The 18656-nt window shown below is 38.5% G+C and overlaps 1 protein-coding gene across 1 annotated transcript in view; it reads left to right on the top strand.

Moving 5' to 3' along the window:
- The first annotated feature begins 5742 nt into the window (after positions 1-5742).
- Positions 5743-18656, top strand: part of LOC145277978 (oxidative stress-induced growth inhibitor 1-like) — a 204298-nt gene continuing 191384 nt past the window's right edge. The window contains exon 1 of the mRNA XM_080130116.1: positions 5743-6064. The gene's annotated coding sequence lies outside the window, so the exon portion shown is untranslated. The remainder of the gene's footprint in view (positions 6065-18656) is intronic.

Here is an 18656-nt window from a genome sequence, read left to right as displayed (position 1 = left end):
CATTAGTATCAATATTTATGTTTCCATTTTAAAAATTTTATTTCTGAATACACTGGCAAGAATTGTCATCGTGATGTTTGCATGAACATGAAACACTAGCGTCTGTAGGCATAAAAATAATTATTTATTTATAAGTATCAAGCTCCTTTCAGAATATTTAAGGATGGCCACTGTTTGGAAAGTATAAACTAAACTAACAGGCAGCCAACTAGTGTTTATGGATCGTTCATGACTTCTGTCGTTCGAACACTCTGGATTGTCTTATTAGTTATTAATTCTCTTCATTCTCATGGCAATTGTTTGGTGGCCTGGAGGTAAAGGCTCAGGAAATGGAGCAAAAGGTGACTGGGTATGAATCTCCCGACCAGCAGGAATTGTTATCCTACACTGATGATTGCGTAAACATGAAGTAAGTATAAAAGAATAATTATTATTTAATTATAATTATATATATGTGTGTGTGTGTGTGTGTGTGTGTGTGTGTGTGTGTGTGTGTGTGTGTGTGTGTGTGTGTGTGGTGGCTCTTCAGTTTCGAGTATAACTTAAATAGAACTTATGTGCTAGACTTGCTAATTTAAAAAAAGGAAAGAAAAATGGAAAGCATAGAACGCAGAGAGAGAGAGAGAGAGAGAGAGAGAGAGAGAGAGAGTGTGGTTTGAGTTGTCCCCCTTTGCAAATTGGCTATTTGGAGAAATGGAAAACTAGATGGCTCTATTTTATAGTCAATTTGCATAAGTGGAGAAATGGGCAGCATATAAACGGTACTTTTTTTTTTTTTTTAAAGCAGTGAGAAGAATGCAGAGAGTGTAACGGTGGTTGGAAGAAGTGACGGTGAATTCTTTTTGTGACGGTGAATTATTTTTGGACGTTGAAGAGCTCAACCTTTTGGAAGGAACAGCTGTGTCTTATATGTCTTTTTTTGAATTTTTTTTTTTTCCTACTTCACTACAAGCTATTTCGGCGGGAACTATAGAAGCAAAGAGGATCAGCAGTGAAATGCTTAAGACGTTCTCTGGAGAGGGAGATGTTATAACCTGGCTGACCAAGGTTAAACTTGTCGCTAAGCTGCGGGACATCGCGGATGTAGCCAGCTTGATACCGCTGTATCTTGATGGTGATGCTCTGGCCCTATATCTGGAGATGCAGGAGGAGGATCGACTGTCTGTTGACGCCATTGAGGAAAAGTTGAAGGAAGCATTTACCGAAGGACCGTTTGTGGCATATGGTAAACTAAGCTGTATGGTGTGAACCGGAGAGCCTGTCGGTGTTTACGCCAACAATATCAGGAGGTTGACGGGACTAGCAGGATTCAATGGAGGAGGCCGTAGACAGATGGTTAAGATGGCCTTTATCAATGGCTTCCCGGACCATATTTCTATAGCTCTGCAGCAACTGCCCAGTGTAAATACTATGGAGGTGGCGGAGTTGATTACACAGGCTAGGGTGCTGGCCAGGAAAAAAGAGTGAGCAGGGAATGGTAGCTGTCGCTCAACGAAGCAAACTGCAGCAGGAAATTGTGAAGGGCAAAAAGCAGAGAGGACTGTGGCAGAGACCCAGGTTCTCTGGCAGATGCTACTGATGCCAAGGCCCCCATATGGCGAGGGAGTGCAGGGAGCCAAAGCCAGAAGTCACGTGTTACCGCTGTGGGGAAGTCGGCCACATCAGCAGATTCTGTCCCCAGGGAAACGAACAGGGGAAGCCACTGTGCCGGTGGCTACCCCACTTATTCGTTGAAGGCGCTTCAGGGTATGTCACCACAAGTAGAGGTGACCCTAAATGGACGAAGTGCGAAAGCCCTTGTCGACACGGGCTGTACTTCAACAATTGTCACCAAAGACATGGTTGACACATGCAATGGAACCAGCAGCATTACGGCAGTTGACGGCAGAGAGGTGAAGTGCAATGGCACAAGTATCGTTCGGTTGATGGTACGTGGGATGTCACTAACAATCCAGGCGATTGTTATTAACAAAATTGTCACGGGTGTCGATGTGGTGCTAGGGATGGACGCAATTGCTCGACTAGGGGGCGTTACGGTATATAGGAACTCCGTGAGATTTGGAGGACATCAAGGGGCTGCAGGTGTGCAATTCGAAAAAGGTGTCACAGGAACGGCCGGGTCAGACAAAAGTTGCACAATAGAGGACCAAGATTTTTCTGCACACTTTGATGGTGAGAAATGGACAGTCAAGTGGGCATGGAAGGGAGAACCTCCCATACTGAACAACAGAGTGGAATGCTACGAGCATACGTTGCGAGGAGGCACAAGAGTTGAATTTGAGAAGGAAATGGACCGATGGATCTCAGAGGGGATTTTAAGACCATGAAGGGAGAAGGTGGAAGGTGTGCTGCCATTAATGGCGGTTGTTCAGCCCACAAAACAAAAAGTTCGGCCAGTACTGGACTTCAGGGAGCTGAACGTACACGTTGCGTGTCACACGGGAGGCGATGTGATGGATGTGTGCGGAGAGACCATGCGAGTGGAGGCAGATTCAGAAGGCTGCGACGATTGTGGATTTAAAATCTGCATACCTACAGATCCACATTTCACAGGAATTCTGGAAATACTAGCTGGTCAGATACAAGGGCCGAACGTACTGCTTGACTAGGTTCGGTTTTGACCTGAATTCTGCACCAAAAATCATGGCAGCGATCCTCAAAACGGTGCTAAGCAAGGAGGACGCAGTCAGAAGAGCCACCAGTTCCTACATTGATGATATTTTGGTGGATGAGACGGTAACAACTGCAGAGGACGTAGTAAAACACCTCAACAGCTTTGGGCTAATTGCAAAACGCCCAGAATCGTTGGAGGGAAGAGGTGCGTTAGGGCTCCAACTAAGAAAGGACCAGATAGGACGGTTAGTGTTCCGGAGGGGAAATGAGATCCCGGAGGTGTCGGAAAAATTGAGCAGGCGAGAATTCTTCTCAATATGCGGAAGACTGGTGGGCCATTACCCTATTGCAGGATGGCTACAGACTGCATGTAGTTATATCAAAAGGCTAGCTAGTGGAGCGAAGTGGGAGGATGGAGTTGATAAAGAGACTGTGGACATTATGAGAGAGATTATTGAAGAGATGAAGAGGAAGGATCCAGTGAGAGGTGTTTGGCATGTACCCAACAGTGCAGAAGGTGTTGTGTGGTGTGATGCAAGCTGTATAGCAGTGGGGGTCACCTTGGAGATAGGGGGTGTTACTGCAGAAGATGCTGCTTGGTTGCGGAAGAAGGACGACATGGCTTACATAAATGTGGTGGAACTGGATGCAGTTATGAAGGGCATCAACTTAGCCTTGAAATGGGGGCTACAGAATATTGAGGTGAGGACCGACTCAGCCACTGTGTTCTCTTGGATCCAGTCCGAAGCTACAGGAGAAAGGAGGGTGAAGACAAAAGGCGCTGCCGAGATGCTAGTAAAGCATCGATTGATGATGTTAAGGGAGCTGATTAGGGAATTTGATCTTCAACTTAGGGTCACTATCGTTCCTTCAGTGAAGAACAGAGCAGATGTGATGACGAGGGTGCGGAAGACCTGGCTAAAGGCGCCGAATGAGGGGGCTGTTGCAATATGTTGTTTGAATGAAGACACTCTGAAGGATTTGCATGACATGCACCATTTTGGAGTGGACAGAACCTTGTTCTTGGCCAGGAAGGTGGACTCCAGAATCACAAAGGAGGCCGTTAGGACAGTGGTTGAGAGATGCAGCCGGTGTCAATCAATCGACCCTGCGCCGAGTAGACACAAAGCTGGTGAGGTTCAGGTGGTAGAGAACTGGAGCAGGTTGGTGATAGACGTAACGCACTATCGACAGAGGCCGTATCTGTCAATGGTCGACTGTGGACCAGGAAGAGTAGCCATTTGGAGGGAGATCAAGGCGGAAAATGCAGGTGAAATTGCAAAGGTCTTGGAAGAGGTGTTTTTGGAGAGGGGTCCAGTGACAAAAGTGTTAATGGACAATGGAACTGCCTTTTGCTCAGCTGCCATGGAGAATGTGTTGGATAAGTGGGGAGTGCGACACTATTTCAGGGCTGCATATAGACCAGGCGGAAACGGAATTGTGGAGCGGCATCACAGGACCATTAAGGCTATAGCTGAAAGGGGCCAGATTTCTCCTCCAGAAGCTGTCTTCTTGTATAATATGGCTTCAAAGTTAGGGCAAAAAGTGGAGTCAGTGCTGCAGAGGGCAGTCTTCAAGTACGAATGGCAGCATCCCCGAACTGCACAGGTACCCACGGAGGAAGGCGAGAAGCGAGCGACTGTGCGAGTTGGAGAGGAAGTGTGGATCAAACCGCCTGATGCTCGCTGTACCACACACTGGGGGAGGGGCATTGTTACAAGTGTCCAGTCCCCGAACAATGTATCTATCGATGGCATCCCTCAACACATCCTTGATGTGCGGCCGGTAGTGGTGTCATCAGAGGAAGACAGCAACGTCGAGCCAAGTAGCGACGTTCACGAAGAGGCTCTGCGGAGATCGCAGCGAGAGAGACGGCCGCCATGTTGGTCGAGTGACTACGTGATGGGTTGACATGTGATGATCGTGTAGATCAAGGGGGCGTGTGGTTTGAGTTGTCCCCCTTTGCAAATTGGCTGTTTGGAGAAATGGAAAACTAGATGGCTCTGGTTGATAGTCAATTTGCATAAGTGGAGAAATGGGCAGCATATAAACGGTACTTTTTTTTTTTAAGCAGTGAGAAGAGCGCAGAGAGTGAAACGACGGTTGGAAGAAGTGACGGTGAATTCTTTTTGTGACGGTGAATTATTTTTGGACGTTGAAGAGCTCAACATTTTGGAAGGAACAGCTGTGTCTTATATATCTTTTTTTGAATTTCTATTTTTTTCCTACTTCACTACAGAGAGAGAGAGATTTATCTCCCTCTCACAGCATGAGATGTGACACAAGGTTGGAAAGTGCGATTTGAAACCTGCGTCCTAGATGAAGCGCATTCTGGCCGAACAAAAATTATTTTGGCAGCCTGTTTAGCATGTTCTTATAGGGTGCCTTAGGCGATTCCCTTCAAAAGGATGAGAAAACAAAGCCCGAGAGAGAGAGAGAGAGAGAGAGAGAGAGAGAGAGAGAGAGAGAGAGAGAAAGAGAGAGAGAGGGGGAGAGTGTTGGAGGTTACTGTTTTATATTATACATTTATAAGATAATATGATACTTTTTGTTTCAACACTTACTTCAACAGTGCTCAACATCTGAGTAGAGCTTAAAAACAAACAAACAAACAAAAGACAAATCAAAAACAAAATTATCAACAGAGAACTTCACAGAAACGTTTGCGTTTCATTCTAACAAAAGAATCCTTCAGTATAATAATTAGTCTAATGCGTTTCTTCTGTGCAATGGATCACAGACGATTCTGTGTGGCTCACTTGCCATAAGTATACTCTTTATACAATTACATTATATATATATATATATATATATATATATATATATATATATATATATATATATATATATATATATATATTTGAGAGAGAATGGCTGGGGGCAGAACCTTAGTTCGCACTCTATTCAAAATAATTGCCAAAAAATTGAATAGATCGTGAAATAAATAACCGATCGACTTATGTAATCGATTACGTTTGGCGATATTTATAAATAGAACACCACCGTTCGCGACACATGTGGGTATCCCCAACCCTGAGACCGAAGAGGGAGGTCCAATTAAATAGAAGAATAGACAGTTTGTCGTCACGTGACTGTGCTACGTCATCAGTACGCGTTGTACGTAATAGTAGTGCGAGAGCGTGGAGAGGAGGGGGGGACGTTGAAAGAGTGATCTCGAAGTGATTATTTTAGAGACTTGTCTGGCAAATGATTGCCAGAGAAGCAGGCGGAGCAGACAACACCGGTTGTAGACCATGTGAGAATACAACCGCCTCGGCATCCCCTCTTATAATAACAACCATCATCATCGCTCTTTCTACTCTTCCTTTCTTTCTTTCTTACTCTCCTCCTCCGCGGAGAAGAATACACTCGCGTGCCGGGAAGGCCTCCGTGGAAGCGTGTTTATTTCTGTGGACCCTACGACTCTGGACCTAGAAGGAAATCATTGAAGGTAAAAACAAAATGTTTTTTTTTTTTTTTCTAAAACGAAAACAAAAAATATCGATGATGATTTTGGCTTCATCATCGTTACGTTATAGTTTCGAATAACGGTAAATAATTATATATATATATATATATATATATATATATATATATATATATATATATATATATATATATATATAATCAACATGTGCATGCATCATTGCGCGGATTCTTGTTTTTTTTTTTTTTGTTTTTTTTCGTCATAAAACGAAATATAACTTGAAATTATGCATTTTTAAAAGCTTTTTTTATTATTATTTAAAAAGATATATAGCAATAGTATTTCTTTAGTTTAATCAAGACATTAAAAAATGAAACTATTGAAGAAAAAAAAAATCTACGTACTCGTTATGGAATAAAGTTGTCATACAAAAAAATCGCAAGTTTTTTTTTTTTTTTTTTTGTGAAAGTGTACTGGGGGACAACCCGAAGACTTACTTTTTAAGAAGTTGATTCGGGAGAGGTTGCAAATAAGAAAATGCCTTTTGGAATAAACACCCCCAACCTCCCCATGTTAGGAACGGCTTTCGAAATAAACCCCCTTCAATTAATGCACATTAATCGAGAGGGTTGAACGAAAAAGTGATTAACAAAGGACAAAATGAATAATTGATTGATAAAGGACAGTAAAACTCTGTAAAATAAGTGGAAAAAAAAAAAAAAATTTATCCCGATATTTTTTGCTGCCCATGTTTCAAAATAATCTCGTTAAATTTTGACAAACTGTAAGCGGTGATTGGATTTATCTCCCCTGGCGCCCCCCTCCTCATCCGCGAAATAAACAAGATGGCCGCGACGCGATCGATCTCATTAAAGTTTGATTTTCCTCTGTAATATATATATATATATATATATATATATATATATATATATATATATATATTACTTGATCAAATTAAATTTGATTTTATATGAAATTTTTTCCCATAATGAATGAGTACGTACAATATAATTTTTTTCACGATTTTCATTTTTTTTAATGTCTTGATTAAACTAAACAAATACCAAAATAATAAACAGAACATTTTATTGGTGCTTATTATAAATCGCTAAAAATCGTAAATTTTAATTTTCTTTGTTTTAAATAAAACTTGATCGATTCACGTGATTTTTGGAATATGACATCTTCGTTTTGTAACGAGTACATACATCATACAGACTTCTGCATTTTCTTTACTTCTAATTGTCGCGATAAGTGCCAATCTGAATAAGCACCTAATTATTTTAATTTAGGGCGTACCTGAACGAGCTTTCCCCCCTGCCATAAAATTAATTCCTTTTGACGTTTTCTTATTTTTTCTCCGAATTATTGTCGATAGCAGACTTAACCTTCATATTAACAGAGAGAAAAAAAATTTTTAAGTTTATTTAATCATAATGACTTTTAACGTGGGGGATCACTTTTCAATTATAACATTCTAATAAAATGACACCCCACTTTGTGGTCAATCAGCACAACTCTCTTTATTAAGGTTTCACGTGTCGCTGTTGAGTGCTCTGCTCTGCTGCTGCGGTGTAAAATGAAATAATTGAAATGTTCTTGTAAAAGATTGAAGGTGCTTATGCATTTTTGGTACCGCGCTACTTTTAAATACTTTTTTTTTTTTTTTTTCAGGTTAAATTCAAACGTTATAATTGAAAAGTGATCCCCCGTGTTAAAAGTCATTAAATAAACTTAAGATTTTTTTTTCTGCTAATATGAAAGTTAAGTCTGTTATCGATGATAGTCCGCAAAAAAAAAAAAAAAAAAAAAAAAAAAAAAGTGAAAAGGAATTAGTTTTACGGCGGGGGGGGGTCTCGCTCAGGTCCGCCTAATTTAGTTATTAAGATTTATCTTTTTAGTTAACAATAAAAATTCGCGTGTTTAAGTAAAAAAAAAAAATAAAACCAATATCAAACTACTAAGTTATGTGTGTATAAGTAGAATTTGAACTGAACCAAATCGACTTTTTTTTTTTTTTTTTTTTTTTTAAACAAAACAGTTCGGTTCAAATTCTGTAGAAGTAAAACAAAAACAATGTAATTTTTTTTTATTATTATCAATATTATTCCGTTTGATTTCTCTTGAAGTTATGTAATATTTTTTTTTCTTTCTTGTATTAAAACAGAGAGAGAGAGAGAGAAAGAGAGATCACTTAAGTGGCGGCAGATGCCTTAACCACGTCTACCGTAAATAGTTTACATTCATCGTGTCTTAACTCCGTTATATTTTAATTAGTCATTTCGTAGGTAGGCCTTTATATTTTAAAATTTAAAAAAAAAATCGTTTTCTTTATAAATTAAAAAAAAAAAAAAAATTTACTCACGGACTATGCCTACTTGTTTAGTTTATTATATCATAATTGCATCGTTTTTGTTGTCTTAATTATCTTTCTTTGTTTTACTATTATGTAATTTATTTTACCGTTTTAGTACTTACGCAGAATAGTACGGATATTTTCTTAGATAGGATTTTCAGGACAAATTCTAGTTTTTACGGTATATTTTATTAAATCGTTAGATGAAAGTACAGAATAGTTACAAAAGGCATTCTAAATTATAACGTTATTATTTCAGCACGATCTATATTCTGCATAAGTATCCTTTTTAATATAACACTTTTCTTTTTTGTTTTTTTTTGTTTTTTTTGTTGTTGTTTTTTTTTTTAATCTTTGAAATGAGGATTACCTATCTGGATTTTCAGACTACTATTCTCATCTTGATTTCAGCCGATCTTTGTTTCGAACCTTGGTAACCTTCTAGCCGAGTTAGTATATGTTATTATCGTCTGTAACAAGGATTGAACCTTCAACCCTGAAGATTGTCACTTGGAACTGATGGTTTATCAACGGTATTGCAGCTAAGCCATGGGTCTATGTGAATTTGTGAACCGGAACGGGTTAGAGTACTCTACTCTACCCCCGTGGATTAAATAGATTGATTAAAAGGTTCAGTTGAAAATTTCTCCCATGTTCAAGAGGGGGCATTTATAGAAGGACGGGGGGGGGGTCGACGACCGAAATGTTGTAAATATAGCAATTCAGAAGGGATTAGCAGTTCGAATAATCCAAGTTATATATTAAACTAATTGATTATTAAGTTTCTCTTTTTGTGTGTGTGTGTGTGTGGGGGGTTATCAATTAGTTGTGGCACACACACACATTCCATAACTAAAGGAAAGACCGACTTTCTTTGCTTGAAAAAATCGTAATTTTTAATGACTACTGATTGAAACGTCATATCACTGACGTTTCTGTAGATATTTGTATAAATAAAAATTATGTGTGTGTGTGTGTATCAATTGTCATCTACAGACACTGTTTCGCTCACACCTCTTCAGTGTGGCTAGACCAGCACCCACCCCAAGCACGGGATAAAAAGAAAGCCTAAAATTCCAGACAGAAATAAACCAAAACAGCAAATACTGAACATTACAATAAAAGGCTTCTTGTGTGTATGATGACTCAGACTGTATAAATATAATTGTCACTTGTTTGTAAGAGGGTATGTTTTATTTATTTATTTAACCAATGAAACAAATATGATAATTATTTACATTCATTCAATATTATGCGTTGATCACATTTTTGTTTTGGTTTAGTTTTCCATCTCCTAACCCAGGTTAAGATTCGCTTTAAAGTGTGTGTGTGTGTGTGTGTGTGTGTGTGTGTGTGTGTGTGTCTAATCTGAGACAGAGCTCTTGTGACGTATACTTAATTGAGTTACTATAACTTTCATGTGAATTTAAAGAAATATATATTATACATATCATTTTATAATATATACTAGCATTGCCCGGTCGTAAAATACTTTTAAATATGATATTTTGATTAATGCAGATTTCGTATTTATTATTATATTATATTGGACCCAATATAAAGTAATGACTTACAAACTTAAAAAAAAAAAAAAAGTCTTGTGCGCCACCACCGAGAATCGAAACCAAAACGTTTAGCTTACAATTTACTTATTCCTTTGACGTTTATTGCCACAACTATGTAGACATGTTTGCTGCAAGGCTAAAAATTAAATCAGGAACCAATACTATTACATTACCCATGCATATTTGTAATGCCGTTGATCCCAGCGAGTTCTATTTTCTTTTTTTAATTTTAACACTTTTGCACTAATTTTCCCCAGCTTAAACCCAGATATAAAATTTAGCATGGGTTCGAATACCCTATATGTCTGAAGTCCAAAAACTGACAAAAGAGTTTGGTAGGCAAATTTTTTTAAAACAAATATATATACGCATATATATATATATATATACGCATATATATATATATATATATATATATATATATATAGAAAGAGGTTTCTGTTTACTTTTATGCAAATATTACGCAAGTAGAAATCATACAGAATATCTGCATGAATATAAATACACGTTGAATTGTTCCCTCTAGTGGTTTATTTGCTGGGATGACTCGCGAATTATGCTATTGCTGTAGACACAGAAAAAAAAAACGGCTTTGATGCTTTCGTGTGCGTTTGGTATGTCCATTCAGTTTGTGTCGACAAACAGTTCGTCTCAGCACCGCCATTGTTGTCACTATCACTGCTTCTACTGATTTTATGTTTTGTTTTGTAAATCTGGAGGGATATGCGATATAACCCTAACCCCCCCCCTCCCATCTCGATCATATTTACATAATGAAGTTTCTTAAGCGTGTGGGGAGTTGTCCTCCTGTCGTGCTTGCTAGGATTTTCCTGGTTTAGTCGACTTGTGAGGGTGATGTCCGATTCTCATCGGAGTTGTATGTGGGGTTGTTTGAAGGACGTTCCTCGACATCTCATAGTGAGGGTGGGAGATTTGTGATAGAAAGGTGAGGTGGGCGTGGAGCTACATGTCGGATATGGGCACGGTGTGTCCAGGTTGTAGTGCCATTCTCTTGATGTTTGTTTTGGTGATTGACAAGTTTCCTACCCATTGCAGGTGGGATCATAGAGCTGTGGTTGATTGTGGCCGGTGGAGTAGGACCTTGTCTCCTACTTGGAGCAGGTTCTTGTAGGTAAACTGGTTTGCGTTGTTCTCCATTTTGTGATCAGCTTCATCATTGGCCAAAGTGATGCTGTGGTGAATCTGTCTTAGCAAGGCGTTGACTTGTATGTCATTTGCTCCCGGGTTTTCGCTCCTGGCTTCCTTTCTGTGAAGTGTCAGCAGACCAATATTAGGGTGGTGACTGGTGATTGTATAATGTGGGGAGACGCCGGTGGCTTTGTTAGTTGTGGCGTTCATAGACGAAACGACGCATTCGAGAACGTCTGTCCACTTACAGTGTCTGCCTTCACATATCATGTAGAGGGCATTCTTCATTGTCCAGTGTTGTCTCTCTATGCTCCCTGAGCTTTGCTGACGCCAGGTAGACTTCTCCTGTGAAGTGCATGCCTCAGTCAGAGGACATTATGCGTGGGATCTCTCTGTATTGAAGGAAGAACTAGTATAATCCATGGGTGGTGTCAATAGCATGATCTCATGCACATGGTATGGCCGTGAAGTATTGGCTGAAGCTGTCCAATATCGTAAGTATGTAGCGTTTTCCCATTGAGTTGGGTATTATGATAAAGTCTATGAAGACAAGTTGAAATGGTCTCTTCCCCTGTTTGCAGTGACCCATGGGCCAGTAGGTGCATCTACTGAAGCTCCCCTTGTATTTCATTCATGTAATGCAAGAATCAGCATAAGTTTTGATGTTGCTGTTCTTGGATTCTCACCAATAACTGGAAAGGAGTTCCTGCATCTGAGTTATGCCGGAGTGGTTGTTGGCATTGTGTGCTTGTTAGAGATATCTGGCTTGGAGTTTGTATGGTACAACCAACCTTGGGGAATGTTTGTAGTCTCTTATCATTAGGATGGCAGTTCCCGGCACAAGAAAAAATTGATGAGATTTTCTCTTGAACAGCTTGGTTTGGTGATCATTGCGATCAATTTGTGGACCGTCTGAGTGGGATGATTGAAGTGTGTGTATGATCTTAATTAAGGTCTCATCCTTGTACAATTGCAATGCCCAGGTAGTTGCAGATTCTTTCAGCAGGAATGGTGGATTTGGTGTTGTAAGCGAAGAATGCGTCGCTGACGCATTTCTGTGTGTGGGCGTTCTGTGGTGTGTGCTTCTTGGAGACGAGTTGTAGGCTGTGTATGTCACCGATGCACTACAATGTGATGTAAATGCATAAGTTAGAGCCGCTTAGTGTGAATGTTTTCCCTGCTGGGTTTGGGTTGCTCAGAGCCTTGGTTTTCTTTTGTCCGCAGCCTCTGCTGAGCATATCAGCCCATACATTGGATTCGCCCTCCACGCATTCCAAGACGAGTTTGTAACATGATATCTCTTCTTGCAATCTTCGTATTTTTGCATTGTTGAATTCTTGTTGGTCCAGATATGTCAGCGACCTGTTATCTGTGAAGATGACAAAAGGGTGGTTGTGTAAAAAATAGTTGAATTTCAGTATCGCCCACTTCACGGCATATGCCTCGCGTTCTGTTGTAGACCAATTCTATTCCGTGCTATTGAAGATATAGGATGCAATTGTGATGATGTCTTCTTCCTATTGTTGGCCTCTTGCGTTAGGATTACCTCACATGCAATGTCGCTGGCATCTGTAGTGAGTGTGAAGGGCTTGGAGAAGTCAGTTGACTTTTTTAAAGGCTCTGTCAACATTCTTTGTCCAGTGAAATGGCCTGTTGGTCTTGTTGAATTTGTGTATGGGAAACATGAGATTTGAAAACATGTTCGACTTGATTTGCTCATGTAGGAGTGTCTCGAGGAATTGTCTGATCTATAGTAAACAGCCGATAAGACTTTGAAGTTCTTTTCTTGAAGTTTGGGGCTTCATTTCTCTGATTGCCTGAATGTATCCAGAATCTGCTCGGAGCTCTTCGCTGTTTATTATATGGTTGAGAAGTTTGGCCTCTGGTGTAAGAAAGGAGCATTTGACTGCGTTCAGCTTAAGTTGGAATTTTCGGAGGACAGCAAACAGTTGTTTGAGTGCGAGAATGTAAGTAGCAAATGTCCTGGTGTGCACCAAGTTGTCATCAATATAGGACAAGATGTTGCTGCGTGAAGTGACCACAGCTAAGGCTTCTACTACACGATGGGAAAAGATTTGTCCATCCGAGATAAGGCCAAATGCCAGGCATGTGTACTGGTAACCCTGGTCCTTCCATGTGAATGCGGTCCTGGATATGACCTTAAACTATATATCCGATGGTGAGGCCCGAGCTTTCGGGATTTGGGGAGCCACCCTTTAATTGCCATTGCTCCCAGATCCACTCTAACCCGGAGTGGTAGTACCTGTTAGGGTCCCAACTATGGGTTAAATAGAAACCGACTTTAAAAAAACAAATATATTCTATTAAAAAATTGTTCTTCAAAATCACTGGATTCGGCATTAAATAATCTGAAAAGGGTGGATATGCCGTAAAACAACTAACTAATCCATGTGAATGCTTCTGTCTTTTTTAAATTTGCACTTAATGTGGACGGCCACCTTTCTGAATGTAGTTTCGAGTCAGCCTGCAAAATCTGTTAGTTTTTCGCCATCTCAAGTCCCAAGCTCAGTTTAAGTGTTAAAAGGTAGTCATCTGGCTACCATGAGTTGTTAGAGCGTATTCCTTCAGGTGAATGAAGGTGGATGTGTCCTGTTCCAAGTCGAGCATCTGGTCCAGCATATCTTTTGCGGACTTGACAAATTGCCTTCCAGGCTGGGATAGGTTGTTCGCTATGATACAACGTGTATTGCATATATTTTGTTTAGTGCCGTGATGAATTGATTCATATCACTTCCTGGGCGGAAAGCCTTCTGTTGCCTTATATCATTTGTTGGTGCATTAGTAAATTGTGATTACCGTTTTGCTGAGCAGTGCTGGTTGCTGTTACCAATGTCGATTTTAAGACAGTCATCATAGCGTCTATACCGATTTGAATCTCCCGAAGTGTGTCTTCAGATGGTTGTGTTGATCCCATCTTCAAGCTGAATAATAGTTATTTCTGTCCCATTATGAGAGTGAATAACTCTGATCGCGCGAAACCCATGTAGCTGTCTGTAATCATCTTGCTGATTGCTCTGACACCAATTTGTTATATTACAAAAATGAGCATATGGAAGCAAGAAAGAAAAACGAAGAAGCTTAGTTTAAACTTTTATTGAATCAGTGTGATTGTAGCAGGTGCTGTTGGTATTGTCAGGATGTGCCGGTGATGATAGAGGAAGTGACGGGGACATTGATCAGCTGCTTAGAGTAAGGATATCGGTCGGCAGGCTCTTGGGAGTCAATGGTCAAGAAGGGGTGGCCTTGACAGATGCTGTGGGTGTCCTCTGGGGTGAGGTCTACGATGGCTGCTGCTGATGTTGTGGCTATGGCTGCTTCTGCTGTTCTTTTAGGTGAGGGTGACAATGGCTGGCTGCTGCTGATGCCATGGCCGCTGCTGACGTTGTTTTAGGTGAAATTGATGACCACTGGCTGCTGCTGGAATGGCTGCGTCAGCAGACAACCTCACTGTTCGGCAATCTAGCCTGTTCTGCCTGGCTGTCGGAAATCAGCTGTATTCATACTTGGCTCGTGGACGTAGTTGAAAACATGATGGCTCCGGGTGTTGATACGTCATTTTCATTTTAGAGTTGTCTTAGTTTCCATGTCTAAACATACGGCAGGAAGTCATCTGTTTGGGGTTATGTTCACTTGTCCTTATCAGATTTATGCTGATAAACTCGAGGATGTATTCGAGTAAAAATTATGTTCTCTTAGTGTTCTATGGGTTAATTATTTATGTTGATGTATGTGCAGGAGGGTTATTGGCTGTGATGTTCATATTTCAAAATTGAATGATTCTGTCTAGTGGATTTCTTGCTGGGATGACTTGTGAATTAGGCTTATGATGTAGGCACGGAAAAAGTGTGTGTTTGGTAAGTCCATTTAGTTTGAGTCAACAAACAGTTCATCTCAGCACTGCCATTGTTGTCACTATCACTGCTTCTACTGATTTCGTGTTTTGTTTTTGTAAATCTGGAGGAGTGTGAGTTTAAAGGTAGAAAGAAAGCTGATTGTATTTATCCAGCATTGCTCGAGTGGGAGGCTTAGAGAAAAATGTCTATAATTTTTTTAATTTATTTTTTCAAATAGGGTTTTTAAAAATTCGTTTTGTCTTTCACGTTTTATCATTTCGGTAAATATTTAGTTTATAAATAAATAAGATAATTTAAGGTTCATTTGTCAGTTTTAATAGTCTATCTTAACATGTTATAACGGACTCGGAGCCAATGGATGAAAACGGATCCAAACTAATTCATACCAGAATTTGGTGTCGGTTTCAAAGCAAAGGAAAGCTAACGCTTGTGTCTGTCAATTTATTTATAGAAAGTCTATTACAAATTTTGAAATAACTATTTAAAGATTTGAATATTAAGCTTCATTTTGCTATAGAACTTTATTCCCGTAATAATTGATCTGATTTATCTAAAATAATTGTTTTGATCTTACACACACACACACACACACACACGCACACACACACACACGCACGCACGCACGCACACACGCACACTTCAAGACAAATATCCTCAATAAATCAAGTGCAAAACAATTGTGCTTAAAGGAACAGTTAAAATCTTTAAAAAGATCACTTAGTTGAAATGTATGAGATAACGGTTAAATGTCTGGCATCTGGTAGGATACCTCATTACCAACTAGAGTAAAATAAAAACATTGAAAATAAAAGAGAGAGAGAAAAATATGAATTAGCAGGGGGGGGGGTAATTTTTTTTTTTTTTTTTTTTTTTTCAAATATCATTACACATTTGAATAATAAAATTTAGGAAAGCCAAAAACGATATGTGTTTTTTTTTTGTTTGTTTGTTTCTTTCTTTAAAACAAATATTTATTTACCTTGAAATGTGCAAAATGAATAGCTGATCCCAGGCCATGAAGAAAAAATCATTTTAAAAATGGTATAATTTGTTTGGGTTGGATTGAAACCACTATCTTCAGGCAATGTTCACCTGGAATCGTAGAGATTCAATGCCTCTATGCACTGCACGACGGGCCTCGAAAGCCAAAGGATGAGTTGGCCGAAACGTAGTGAAGCAACAACAACTACTAAGAAGGTGAGAATAACAGTCTGCAAATAAGTAAATACATAAACTACTCATCTCAAAGGATTTCAATTAAAAAAATTATGTATAAGGGAAATCCTCTTTGTCAAATGGTGGGTGTTTCAAATCCCTTGAAAACCGTGTGGACTGGTAGCATTGTTTGGAAGTTATATTGCAGTTGCTATTGTAATACATTTATAATAAGTTTTGAAGGTATGTGTCAGTTAAACTACATAGAATTTTCCATATTTTATCCTCGTAAGAGTTTGTCAAGCTTTTGCATGGAATCAATGTTGCTTTGTGTTTTTTTTGTTTTGTTTTTTTTTATATTCCTGTGATACTGGGTTTGCTGGTCAGCCAATCAGATTCTTTGTTATTCATTTACCCATTTATTGTAGCTAATGGGCATGTGTTTATCAGACAAGAGTTTTATTGACCTCTAATTCACCTGTTTCTTTGTTCTTTTTGGTTTCTCTTTTCTTTGTGTTGGGAAGTGACCTAGTTTAAGTCTTGATGTTTTTCATTTACATTTTATTTTATAAGAATGTATTTATTTATTACTAGCGGGGGTAGCCGGCGTTGTCCGGGTGTTTGTAGGGGTGTGAAAAAAAAAAGTGTTGGTAGGCTCGAACCCGTGATGTGAAGGCGGAAAAGAAAGTGAAAAAAAACCCTGAGTTTAATGCTGCGCCATGATGAGAACAGAAGTGTAAAGTGTTCAAATTTAGCGATGAATGAGTTGATAATTAAGAATCACGCAAGCGCAGAAATGAACGTCTGGCTGTAGGCCAGTTAAACTTTCAGCCCCATGATGTTGGGGAAAACCAGCTCTCCCCAAAAGGGGGAACTCTGGCAGTGTCCAAATGAATAGCAATTGTCTGATATGAAGGGTTTCTCCCCCTCCCCCCCTGTTGATCAAAGCTAATTGCCTTCTAGATGTCCTGGCTAGGAAGGCCAGGCAGATGCGTTTGCTCCGATTTAGTTTCGCTTTATTTATACGAGAAAGACAAACAAACACTAGAAACCAGGGATTTTTTTAAAATACTCAATCAAAATAAAAATAGAGATGATGTCCATTTTCGAATCTAAGATATTATAATTAAGGAAGTATAGAGAAACTTCTCCATAATAGTAATGGACGCAAGAAGCCCAATGAAAAAGCCTTTCTTGGACATATACAAATGCGTGCACGCATTTTGCCTTTTATATTACAGATTATTATAATTATGATTTCAGCTAGAGAAAATAATGAAAATGCAAGATTGAAATTTTGTTTATATCATTGACATCTTAAAACAACGTTCCTGTATAGTAGAAAAGTCTAACCTGTGTTTAATAAATCTAGCAAAAAAAAAAACAACTAATGATCAAATTTTCATAGAATTTTCTATGCTTATTCACTTTTAAATGTTTAAAATACAGTTTTTGTAAAATATATGAAAAATATTCTCCATGTCTTCACCTTCCCATATTTCATTTTACAAAATCTGAACAAAATATATCAGAATTAAGGAAAATTTTGTAGAAAAAATTTCATAAAGCTGAAGAGTTAAATTATTTTTAGATATTTTTTATGTATAAACATGTTCTTTGTTTTACTTACCTTGTATTCGTAAATAGAAATTGAAAATTAATGCAATATCATGTTTTGTAAAAAAAAAAAAAAAAGTTCTGTGCTTACTATATGTTATGCAATCTATTGTTTACTATTTATGTAATTTATTATATTTGCTATATGTAATGTAATATGATGTATTTGCTATATGTAATGTAATATGATGTATTTGCTATATGTAATGTAATATATTGTATTTGCTATATGAAATGTAATGCAATATGTTGTGTTCACTACATGTTATGCAATATGGTGTTTGCTATGTGTTATGTAATGTAGTACTATGTTATGTAATAGGTACTGTATCCGATATGTTATAAACTGTACATTACATGTGTTGTATACTATTTAGTCTATGTGTTATGTAATATGCAGTATATGTTATGTAAGCTATGTGTTGTGTAATATATAGTGTATTCTATGTTATGTAAGACATACTACATATCTTATTTAGTGTATACTATATACATAGAGGGTGGGCCATAAGGCACGCACCAAAGAATTAAGTGATGTGAAACTGTAAAATCTTCGGGGCAAAATATATTTTCTTTTCTTTGGGTATAAGATACATCTTTTATGGTTGTATCAGCGTGTACAATGTGTTTTTCAGTTTATTGGTTAAGTTTGGTTTTAATAAATAACGTTTATTACTATCAGAATTATTTCAAATCCTTTGGTGCACGACTTATAGCCCACCCTGTATAACATATAGTGTTGTCTGTATGTTATGTAACATACAGTTGGCTCTGTACGTTATGTAATTTTAGCAGTGTCTGTATGTTATGTAATGTGTAACATGTCATATGTATTATGTAATAAAAAGCATGTTCTTTATATTTTGTAACATATAGTATGTTCTACATGCTATGTAACA

Source organism: Euprymna scolopes, chromosome 6, assembly GCF_053919585.1.
Source record: "Euprymna scolopes isolate OS-2025 chromosome 6, ASM5391958v1, whole genome shotgun sequence".
Lineage (NCBI taxonomy): Eukaryota > Metazoa > Mollusca > Cephalopoda > Sepiida > Sepiolidae > Euprymna > Euprymna scolopes.
This window is presented reverse-complemented; position numbering and strand designations above follow the sequence as displayed.